Genomic DNA, 10844 nt, shown 5'->3' with positions numbered 1-10844 from the left:
GAAACAATTCCAGCTTTCCCAGATATATCTCCTGAACACTTCTCTGGGTTTTCATTCTGGCTTCTTCCCCTTTATAACCTAGAGCGCCACCTCCTGGGGACACTTCTACGATCCTGATTCACATTTGCATTTTTTTTGTTTGACGATTACGTGAACGCATGACTAAAGAGAGAGAGAGCGCGGGGAGAGCAGGGTGTAAGCCACAAATACATCAGTGTGTAGTAAACACTGACACCTTTACGCCTCGAGTAGCGTTTTGGCTAGCTAGTCTCCATGTCTGACACCGACACCGTCTTCAACCATCTATACAAGGCGAGGTTATTTAGGGTTTTGCTGTCCACATGCATCCGTCTGTGGAAGACCGGAAAGATTACATGATAAGACATCGGTAACGACGCACAATGAAATATATAAGGAGTCAGCTATGAACCAGGCATCACTAGGGTGGAGCTACAGAGGCTCATTTTGTAGATGATCCATCTGGTCAATGGCAGTTTGTAAACTTGCTGTTATCGTCCATAATAAAAGGTTGTGCGGCATGATCCAAAGTGAAAATGAAAAGAAGCTGGAAGCTGTTGTGACTCTCTTCCACGACTGGTTCCAGTTGCTAGCCTGTTAGCAGTTAGCTCAGTAGTCACCAAACCTTTAGCTCTAAATATTTCATGAAGACGAGCCATCGAGCTCCTGTTATCCGTCTAGCTCTGTTTCTTGTATAAAGTCAGGGCTTAACTAATTCCTCTCAGTCTGCTAAACATCACATTCAAGCAGCAGCGTTTTTCCAACAATAGCAGGCTTCAGGCCAGCGTTATCAGGCCACTTCAATTAACTGAATTGCTGGATGTATGTAGAGCTTTGCAGTGAACTGTCATGGTGACAAAAGCCCAGGAAGTGGAGCCCGAGCTGACGGCCGACTGCTGCACACGTTAAATAACCTCGTTAGATGTGTGTTTATGGATTAACTGACCGTTCAGGTTACACGGTTTGTACATGACTCATTATTAGTAATTGTATTAACAGTGCTTAAAGTAAACCACATTTATTCTCCTCGGTAGTGAGGGAGCCTCCACAGGTAACGGAGTTCAGCTCGTCTCACTCCCAGGACTCCCGCCTCGCTCACCACTACTCACGGCCACCCGACACCTCCAGCTGTCAATAAATCGGCTCATCCTATTTGTCCGTCGCACTGCCTCCTCTCTCTCTGTCTGTTACTGGAAATAGACGCTCCACTGGTTCTTAGGTGAGGGTATGTGGATTAGCGGCTTACTACAGTAAAACCATTCAAAAAACCCCACAGTAAACAAAGGCCCTAATCTGGGACGTCAAGTGTAAAGCATGGAGACACAAGGTTCAGGCCAGAGGCGACCATGACAGTGTTCAATACTTTATGCTGATTAAAGTCTCGATATGAATGTACAGCGTTCCAGCTGTAGCTTCCAGGTCTGCAGGTTGTTGTGGTCGTTTTGTGGTTCTTTCTGGTGTTGTTTGGTCTCTTGTCATTGAAGTGTTGGTGTTAGCGGTGGAGCCCGGCACCGTAATGGTTTTATCACCTGTAGCGCTGCAGTAAATCTGATTCCTGTCCCATTATGGAGATTGCAAAGCCGGCTGTAGCCTTGACTTCCTCCAGATCTGTACATCAGACTTGACCTTCTAAAGAGATTCTCAAAGTGAGCGGGATTGTGACTTAGGCTCGGCCTGCTAATCTAAGCCGGAACGGCAGCTCGCCGTGAGATAACCGCCGCTGATTCAGTGGCCCTCGCTGACCTGCTGCATTCAGATGGACACGAGCTGCCCGGAGCAGGTTGAACTGCCCGTCAAGCGAGGCTAGCTGGCAGGGCCTACATGCTACCATCTGTCAGCGACAGACAGCTAGCCTCGCTGACCTCGCATAGGCCATGTGAGGCAGGGCTGCGCTTGCCAATGCAATCTGTCACTCAGAGAGACTAGTAGCCCCGGAGAGGGGGAGGGGAGAGCCCCATGCAGATTGTGGTTGATTTGTGTTGCCGCTGCGCCGCACACACAACCACACGGCGGGACGACAACACGTTTACACTGAGCAGCCGTCACACTCAGAGCTGTGAGGGTTGAGTTTGTGACGAAGCTGATTGAGGTGAACGTTCTGTAATAACCCGACGACAGCGTTGTTGTTCCTCGTCTGAGGTGAATATTCCTGAGTGTCTGTGTTGTACTTGGCCAAAGTTAACAAAACAACAACTGGAGATTAATATACAGACAGAAGACAAATGAAATGACAAACATAAACTGTCTTAGTAAGGTGTTGGGCCACCATGTGCCACCAGAACACCTTCAGTGCTTCTTGGCTTTGATTTTCCAGGTCTCTGGAGCTCCACTGGAGGTCATTTGTTCCTTTTTTGCTGTTTTAATGATGCGGGTGGAGAGCGCTAGCTAACGCTGTGGCAATCGACCGAGTGTTATTATTACAAATAATAATAAATACTAAACCCTCGGTTCACCAAACAGCCTTGTGTATGGAAACATACTCTGGGTACAATAAAGGCCGCAGGTCAGACGTGGACATCTGTGTTTAAAAAGTTTATAAAGCATTTTGTGTAAAGAATGAGAAAAATAAGTCGACTCTTACTGCTATTGTTCCTTTAGTCTCAGGATTTGGCAGATTTGAATATGGTGGACGTTTTGGGAGGATCGTTAAAGGAACAGGAACTAAAATGTTTCAGACAATAAAAGATTTTGGGGGTTTTGAGCTTTAAAATGTGTGAAGATGTGCAGGTGGAGTCCCAGAAAACATTACAAACGTTCTGAAGGTCCTTGAACAAATCATGCATGACCAAATTAAAGCCCTGATGTGTTAACATGACTTTATTCTATATGCATCATTTACATTTTTGCAAAAACAAGCAGTTTGCACGAGACGGCAGATTCTGTAAAGACAAAGAGGACCCCAACATTCGGGGCTCCTCGGGGCGACTGTAAAGCCATTAATGACTCAGATGTCTGATGACCCAGAACTCAGCAGCTTTTTGGCTAAACTGGGCTGAACTGCAGGCTGTGTTTATGCAGATAACAGACAAGTGTGGAAACAAATTTAAAAGGTAAAATAACAGTAACCACTTCTCCATGTTTGAGGCCTGTTTCCGTCTGTCCATGGTCGTGCCGTTTCCATGGAGGTGCAGTGAAAAATAAGCCAACAGTGAGAAAACAATAAAAACCCCAGAAACTGCTCAGAGGGTTAAACACCGGCGACCACGCTGTCCTTTCAAATGAGTATCAGGGTTGGTTCTGTTGCCACATGTGTGTTGTTCCATGTTGTCCACCCGGCCGTTCTCCTGTCCGTCTCCTGGCAGTCGGCCGTCTCTGGCCGTTGGTCGCAGCAGCAGGAATCTGTTTTTCATGATTTCAACCGGGGTCGGGAGAAACTGGATCCATTTCAAGAGACAATGAAGAATATGGGTTTGCTGTGAATCATCCCATCCCCCCGCTGCCTCGGCTTCTCTCTGCTTCTCTGAAAATAGACCCAAACCGTCAGGTCTCAGACAGAGCCTTTAAATAGGAATGAGCCCCATTTCCTCTGCTCTGCTGCAGGGTGGAATCAGAGCAGCAGCCATCACAGCTCGGGTCTCCTTTACGCGTCGAAACAAAAAAGCCTTCAAAGAACACGACACCTGAGCGGCGGATATTATTATCACACTTGGGAGAGACGAAGAGACGCACAATGCAGCGAGACACGGCGGCGTGGAAGTCGAGTTTCACTGCACACACCTGATATTTTACAAAAGGACGGGAGCTTTATCACAATGAAGCTCGTGGAAAGTCTTCTCTCGTTGACTAGTGGTCGTTCACATCCTTCCTCCAGCACCGAGGACATCAGAGGAGCGATGCCACGTAGCCCCAGAACGCTGCACCAGTAGCACTAATGTCACACGTTGGCTCACATAATACGACAGTAATGAACACTGATGTCTTGTTTAATTTGGGGTTGGGCAAACGTCGGGACACCACCCATGAATTTGCACTCGCTCGCTGTCACTGAACTATTTCCATTATCTGCGCGGTGCTGGTTTGGATCTTAAACCCAGTGCTGATGTCAGCGCTGGGGTTCTGGCCACAGATATATCCTGGGAACTCTGGTGCGCTTTGATGTCTTGTGGTTTTTGTGATCCGTCACAGAACCGCCGTGTTATTTTTGGTTGCTTTGTACATTTCAGAAAAACGAATAATAAGTCGTGTGTTTATCTTTAATCTTTTGACCTTTAAAAGCCGTTGTCGGGCTGGTGTGATGAATTAAGTTACGTGTGGCCGGCGCTGACGTAACGGATCATGTGCTGCGGCGCTGAATGGAGCTTTAAGTGCCAACAGAGAGAAGCCTTATAAAGATAGTAAGCTGGACTCCGTGGATATGCAGTGGTTATTTGTGTGCACGTTATACTACGATGCTTCAAAGTATTTGGTGATATAATGGTGTCACAGTGTAGTATGAGGCAGTAATGGGTTTCAAAAGAGGTATACCTTCCCTAAGAGGGCTCAGATCATCTGTTCCCTCAGCTGTAGGGTTTCTCAATAAGCTTTTGGCGCCGTAGGCTACATACACGGTCCTGGTAACTCACCTGATGACATCCATGTTTCTATGTACTGTGCTGCTCTATGGTATGAATTTCGACTGCTGTTGCAAATCAAGTTGCCCAAACTGGGACGATAAAGACTTTCTAATCTAAGTATTGGCATCAAAAATGTAATATATTGAAAGTACAGTAACCTACAAGGCCCGTGCATGTCAGAACACGTGTTGTACATTAGCAGAGAGCATTGTGGGAGCTCAGCTAGCAAAGTGAAACCATGACAGAGGGTCCTGTGACGTGTTGTCCTCTAACGTAAGGTTGGCGGTTCGATCCCCTCCACAGTCGAAGTGTCCTTGGCCCAGACATCGAACCTGAAGTTGCTCCCAGTGGCAGCACCTTGCATGGCAGCTCTGTGGCCGTTGGTGTATGAATGTGATCAACTCTCAGATGTACGTCGCTTAAATGAAATTGTAAATTGCTTAATGACATCCGGCCAGAGCTCTGGCGTGTTACTGAGTTCAGTAAGCTGTTGCATCTTTACATGCATGTAGTCTGATGGATACCGTGAGTCAGAAGGATGTGTTGTAGGATTGTGTGTTGTGGTGTTGCGCGATGCATCACGGTATAATTTATTGTCATAGTACAGTCAGACTCATTGTGCAACAAATTCTAAATTATTGTGACCTATTTCCTTGTTGTTTGACTTCAACGCTCGTACGTGCGGTACATGTCCAGGAAGTTAAAACGAGCGCGCCCTCATAAAAACACAAAATGAAAACGTGCTTTGATGCCAGCGTCACGTTGTTCTTCCTGCTGGCGTGCGAACAAAAGCTAAGCGCGGTCAGGTTCGGTGCGGCGGCTCGAGTTGCATCACTGATGAGGTGTGATGTTTTTATCACACCTTCTTATCGGAGCGAAGAAACTTTTGATTGCGTCTCACCTTCCAGTTAATGAATTATGGATGATAACCCAGGGCGACTCTGGTTTACTTAGTGATATTGATTTCATATTGTGAAGGACACACTTGTGTTCTCACTAACGCGTCGCGGTTAACGAGTTGTAATTGTCGTGTCCTGACTTTTTGGGTCCCTGGTTGAGCTGATGTACTGTACAGGCCCGGCAGCTTCCGGCAGCATTCACAGGGACGGAGGGGGAGGAGAGACGAAACCAACAGACAGAGATTTCCTTCTCCTCTCCCATCCCCCCCTCTGCTCTCCCACACTGTCAACACACAGCTCCCGGCTGCAGCTGGCGGCTCCACAGCGCCACTGCAGCGCGCTGGCCGGGGACGGAACTGCGGCTGGCTGTTTACAAACCGGCGGTCGTCCCCGGGCAGCGCCGCCGCTGTCAGGTGGGATTTACACAGAAGGTCTGAGCGATCACTGGCTGAACAGTCTGCAGGTTTTCATTTCAGACAAACACAACAGCGGGTGATTTTATTTATACGGTGCCTCCTGTGTATTGATCAGCAGCTGCAGCCTGGATGTGCTGCTAATCCTTCATGGTACAGTCCACGTGTTTATCTGATGAATTACAGTGTGCTGTTGGCTGATTACCACTTATCATTACAGAGAAACTATAGCTTAAAAAAACTGACATTGTTTTGTATAAATTCAGATAGTTTAGGTTGGTAACAACTCAGTTATAACACCGCGTACTCGTCAATTTAAGTTAAAATTGTAGTTTTCCAAAGTTTATGTTGATATTACAGATATATAGTATCTAGAAATGAAGTTTTAAAATTCCAAATTACTTTTTCTTGTATAGTTCTTGTTAATGGCTCCACCCTCATGTAAAAGTTTGTTAGATTTATCCCAGAAACTATGAACTGATTTCCTTTAAGTTGAAAAAATACACCTGATAACAACCTTCACAGCCAGCAACAGTTTTCCTCGACTGTCTTGGTGCATCTGCTTCACCCTCTGAACCACAAGAAATTTCTTGGCATTGTTTGCTTCTGTCACATTTGTTCTCACGGTGGGCTCGTTTTTCACTGCGATATAAAGTCGTGCACTTCTGTGGAAACAACACAACTATGGCTGGAAGTAGAGAGAACTCCGAAGTGTCCTTTGTGCTGATGAATAAAGTTACAGTGCCATAAATCATAAAAAAGGAAAAAAATCTAAGTTGAATTTCATTTATAAATATATATATATATATATACTGGGGGTGGGACTTTAACACGAAAATATCACATTAAAGTCCCACCTCTAATATGCTCTAAAACGTTAATTACAATTAATTACAACAAAAATAATGGTCCTCCGATCACACTGATGCACCAGATGCATGCTTGGACTGATAGAGAGTAAGTTTCATTTTAACAAACTGCCTGATGGAAGCCTGGACCAGAGCCTGGTTTGGTGCAACTTGTGCAAAAAAGACTTTGCATCCCACCGAAGCACATGGAGCTGTCGGTACCACCTGAATGCAAAGCAGCGAGCACAGAAACCGGCGGAGCTGTTAGCGCTAGCAGTCCTGGATAGCAACGAATTTTTTTTTAACGTGTTATTTTTGTTGTAATTAATTAATCGGAATTAACACGTCAAAGTCCCACCCCTAATATATATATACAAACCTGGAATCAGCATCTTCAGAATTTTTCCAAATGTCCACAGATGTCACCACCTACTGGATAAAAACATGGCTGCACATAACGTAGATATTGTACCACTTGGATTTTTAATGTGTTTGTATAAACACAGCCTGCAGTTCAGCCAGAAAGTCCAGACTCTGTCGACGCCACTGTTGGTTTCAGCTGACGGCTCCAGGACCAGCAGCTGAGGCAGGTTTTATTTTTGCTGTTTTACAGAACCTGGTTGGTTCTCCGTCTGGTCGGGGCACAATTAGCTCAACTGGTAGCAGAAACAGTGCTAACAAAGAGATCATTGTTTGGTTTTCTTTCAACAAAATTCTCAGTCAGGAGAAAATAATTTTGAGTGTTTTCCTGGTTTTGAGGAGTCGTCTTTGCATGACGCCGGATCCTTCTTAGAAATAATCTTCATTTGACAGTTTGCTTGTTTAGCGCCTCTATGCTGATCTCCACCTCTCTCATATTGAACCCTGACATCTTCACCGTCCAAACAAATCCACCATCAGAACTTTTAAAGGCCCACCAGTGACGGTCCTGAGGCCGAATCCCAGACCAGGCAACTTGGTGAAATTAAGCTTTTAGATGATGTTGCCGCTAATTAGCTGTGCTGCTGTTGTTTTAAGGCGATGTCGGCGTGGAAGCAGCTGTTTTGAATTAAGGCACATAATTGTACGCTGCATCGGGTGATTTATGCCGGTAATACGCTGCAGACGCACCGAGCATCGATCCTCTGCACCTCGGAGCTGGTTAACCGAGGAGCCTAATAGATAGAGGGATGGAGATAGATGGATACAGGACTAGACGCAGAGTGAGACCGTCTGTCAGGTACAATGAGGACTCGCCACCTCGTGTTGTCACCTGATCATTTTCTACCTTGTTAACAGTTTACCACAGGGATGTTTTAAAAAGTCTTCTTGTCTTATTTTTGCAGTAGAAGGAATAGTTGCTGTTTCAGTGGTGATACGGCGTCAAGCTCAGTTGCTGTTTTACTGTTTGTGTCGGTTTCAGTGCCGTTTGTCAGAAGCCACAGCGATGTAAACACAGCCGGTCTGTCACGAGTTAAACGTTCACTACGTCTGAACTTAGTCACAAAAGGTGTTTCTGTCTCCCAGCAGCTCCTGTCAAGTCAAAAACCTCCTCGAGTGAGCGTGGAGAGTTTTTAGCTTTCTGATGCAGCACCTGAAAATAACAAGACGTTCTCCTGTTGATCCGGAGTTGTTTTATTCTGAGAACTAACACATGATGAGGTGTGTTTGGTGTTACATCAGTGTGTTGTTTGGGTCCATGTTGATTCAGCTCTGTGGATATTTAATGCTGTCGTTTGTTGCTGTTCTGTGTTGTGTTGCATCATTTCCTGAATGGTTGCTTCCAATATGTGTGCCTAATATTACAGCGCCAAAATTCTGATTTTCTATAGTTACACATATATGTTGGAGTAATATTGATAATTTAAAAATGATAAGGTCATTGTTTCCATCAAGTTATTCCTCAAACTAGTTGGCAGCTTTTCCTAAACACACCACCATCTGCTCAGTCAGTGCTCTGCTACATGTGCTGCAGACAGAGTATTATAAACAATGGACAATGCATGAATCACTTGCAGTCAATGAGCCAGACTTTCCGTCTGCCAGCTAGATCTTTGCTGCATGTCACTTTGAGAAATCGCACCAAAATGCCCCCCAAAAAAGAGAACATAACCATGTTCATCATCTTAGTTCAGCGTGTGAGAATTTGCTAATTCAAAACTAACCACAAACAACAACTTGGGCTGTTTGAAATCTCATTGGGATTGGGCAGGACGCAGAATAAGATGCTTGGGGTTATTTACCAGCTCGGTAAATAGCCCCAAGCATCTTATTCTGCGTCCTGCTCTGTAAGAAAGTTTTCATATCAGACGTCGTGTATGTGGATATATCCGTGCCAGGCAGATATCGGCCCACAGATATCGGTCAGATGTGATCCTGAAGGTCCGTGTTGGAGCCGGTCACATGTCTTGAAACCACCCTGCTCTGAGCACTTTATTTTTGCCCCGCTGTGGTATTTTCATACATCATGTCGTAAACACAGGCTGGCCACAAAGTGCAGGGGCGTGGCATGTTCTGAAAAGTTGGTAGGCAGCTGAATGTAATGTTTGCAGTATGCTGCTGTTGTAAAGTGGAAGTGAAAGCAGCCCGACAGCTGCTTATGATTTAATAATAGGCCTAATTCAGTGCAGTGTGTCTGCAGTGCTGGGAGTCATGGGGCAGCAGCAGCAGCTCCTCGTTTCAACATGACAAAACGCTGCTGCCTCTGTAACTGGGCTAAAGTTAGATGGGATTCTTCTCTGCAGGAGGTGGTTTCTGTTATTTTGTCCACCTGCTGCTGCTGCATCTCTGCCCCTCAGAACAATCTGCCTGCCGACGGTCGTCTCCGTGGAGAACATGATCGTCTCTCGGTGGAGACGGAGGGTCCAGGCACAGATAAGAGTCACTGGGCCAACATGGCCGAAAACAACACCAGCTCTTCTTCTGCTGCTGCCGTCTCCCGGGTCAGAACAGATCCCCAACCTGCTCCACAGAGTCTCCTGTGGAAGTGATGCAACCGGCTCTGAGTCTTGTTGTTGTTGTTGTTGTACGCTGGATGAGCAGAACCAGACACTCTGAGTTCACACAGCGCCGCGTGCAGCGTGTATCCTGTGACCGGTTTATTAGGTTATCATTAAACATTAATTAATCTTCTCTTCTAATTACCTGTGCAAAGCTGATAGCATCGCCGTGTGAGATTCTACAGTTTACTGATCCTGGTCTCCGGTCTCAGTCCGATCCCGCCGCCCCTCCCTGGGTTCTGCAGCGTTACGGCCGCGGGTCATGTTGGACGTTCAGCCGCTTCCGGGCGACGAACATCCGACATCCTGAGAAGAGAACCGTAACCTTGTGCTCACAGTACCCAGGAGGCAGCGTTTCATCCACTTAAATGCCACTAAATGCACACGGAGCCTCCTCCTCCTGGGAGAGGGGCTGCACACGCTGAGCTTTACTCGGCTGATTATTCTCAGGGGAAGCGGGCTTTGAGCCGGGCCTTGTTTGGAATCTGCTCTCTGGCTCCCCGACAGTTGTTGTTAAAGTTGCAGCTCGCAGACAGAAGCGGCGTCGGATCGAGACCCCCGCCATGCGCCCGGGCGGCAGGAGGCGACAATGCTGATTTCCTTCCTCCTCGTGTTTTGCATTTGAGCGTCTTGTAGTCGATCGGTACGCAAAGTAGTTTACAGGAGCCTCACAAAACTCTGTAAAAGACTAATTCCCACAAACGTCATGGCAGATGGGAACACCTTTTCCATGTTTCTGTCATAGATGGACAGAGTTTTGCCTGTTTCTTCTTCTACTGTTGGTCTTTCTTTTGTGACATTTCTAAAGTTTTCTTTAAATCTGCTTGACTAGTATATAAACCTGTGGGTAACGTTAACTCACCCGGTGTTGATCGATGTGTTGCTGTTGAGGAGACGCTGCGAGACGAACTGCTCATGCTCCATGAATCTTGTTGCATTTGGTTCCAGCTGAGTCTGAATAATCAACCAGGATTCCATTTTCACACATTAATACGTGATTAGTATCTGGATTGTGGTTAATGGCGTCTTATTTTACCACCTCCGCATTTATACCTGGAAATAAAATACACAAAATCAGCCACAGCATTAAAACTAGCTGCCTAATGCTCTGTAGGTTCTGTGGTGTCCGGCTCCA

Source organism: Stegastes partitus, unplaced genomic scaffold, assembly GCF_000690725.1.
Source record: "Stegastes partitus isolate 25-593 unplaced genomic scaffold, Stegastes_partitus-1.0.2 Scaffold3694, whole genome shotgun sequence".
NCBI lineage: Eukaryota > Metazoa > Chordata > Actinopteri > Pomacentridae > Stegastes > Stegastes partitus.
Note: the sequence above shows the minus strand (reverse complement) of the source record.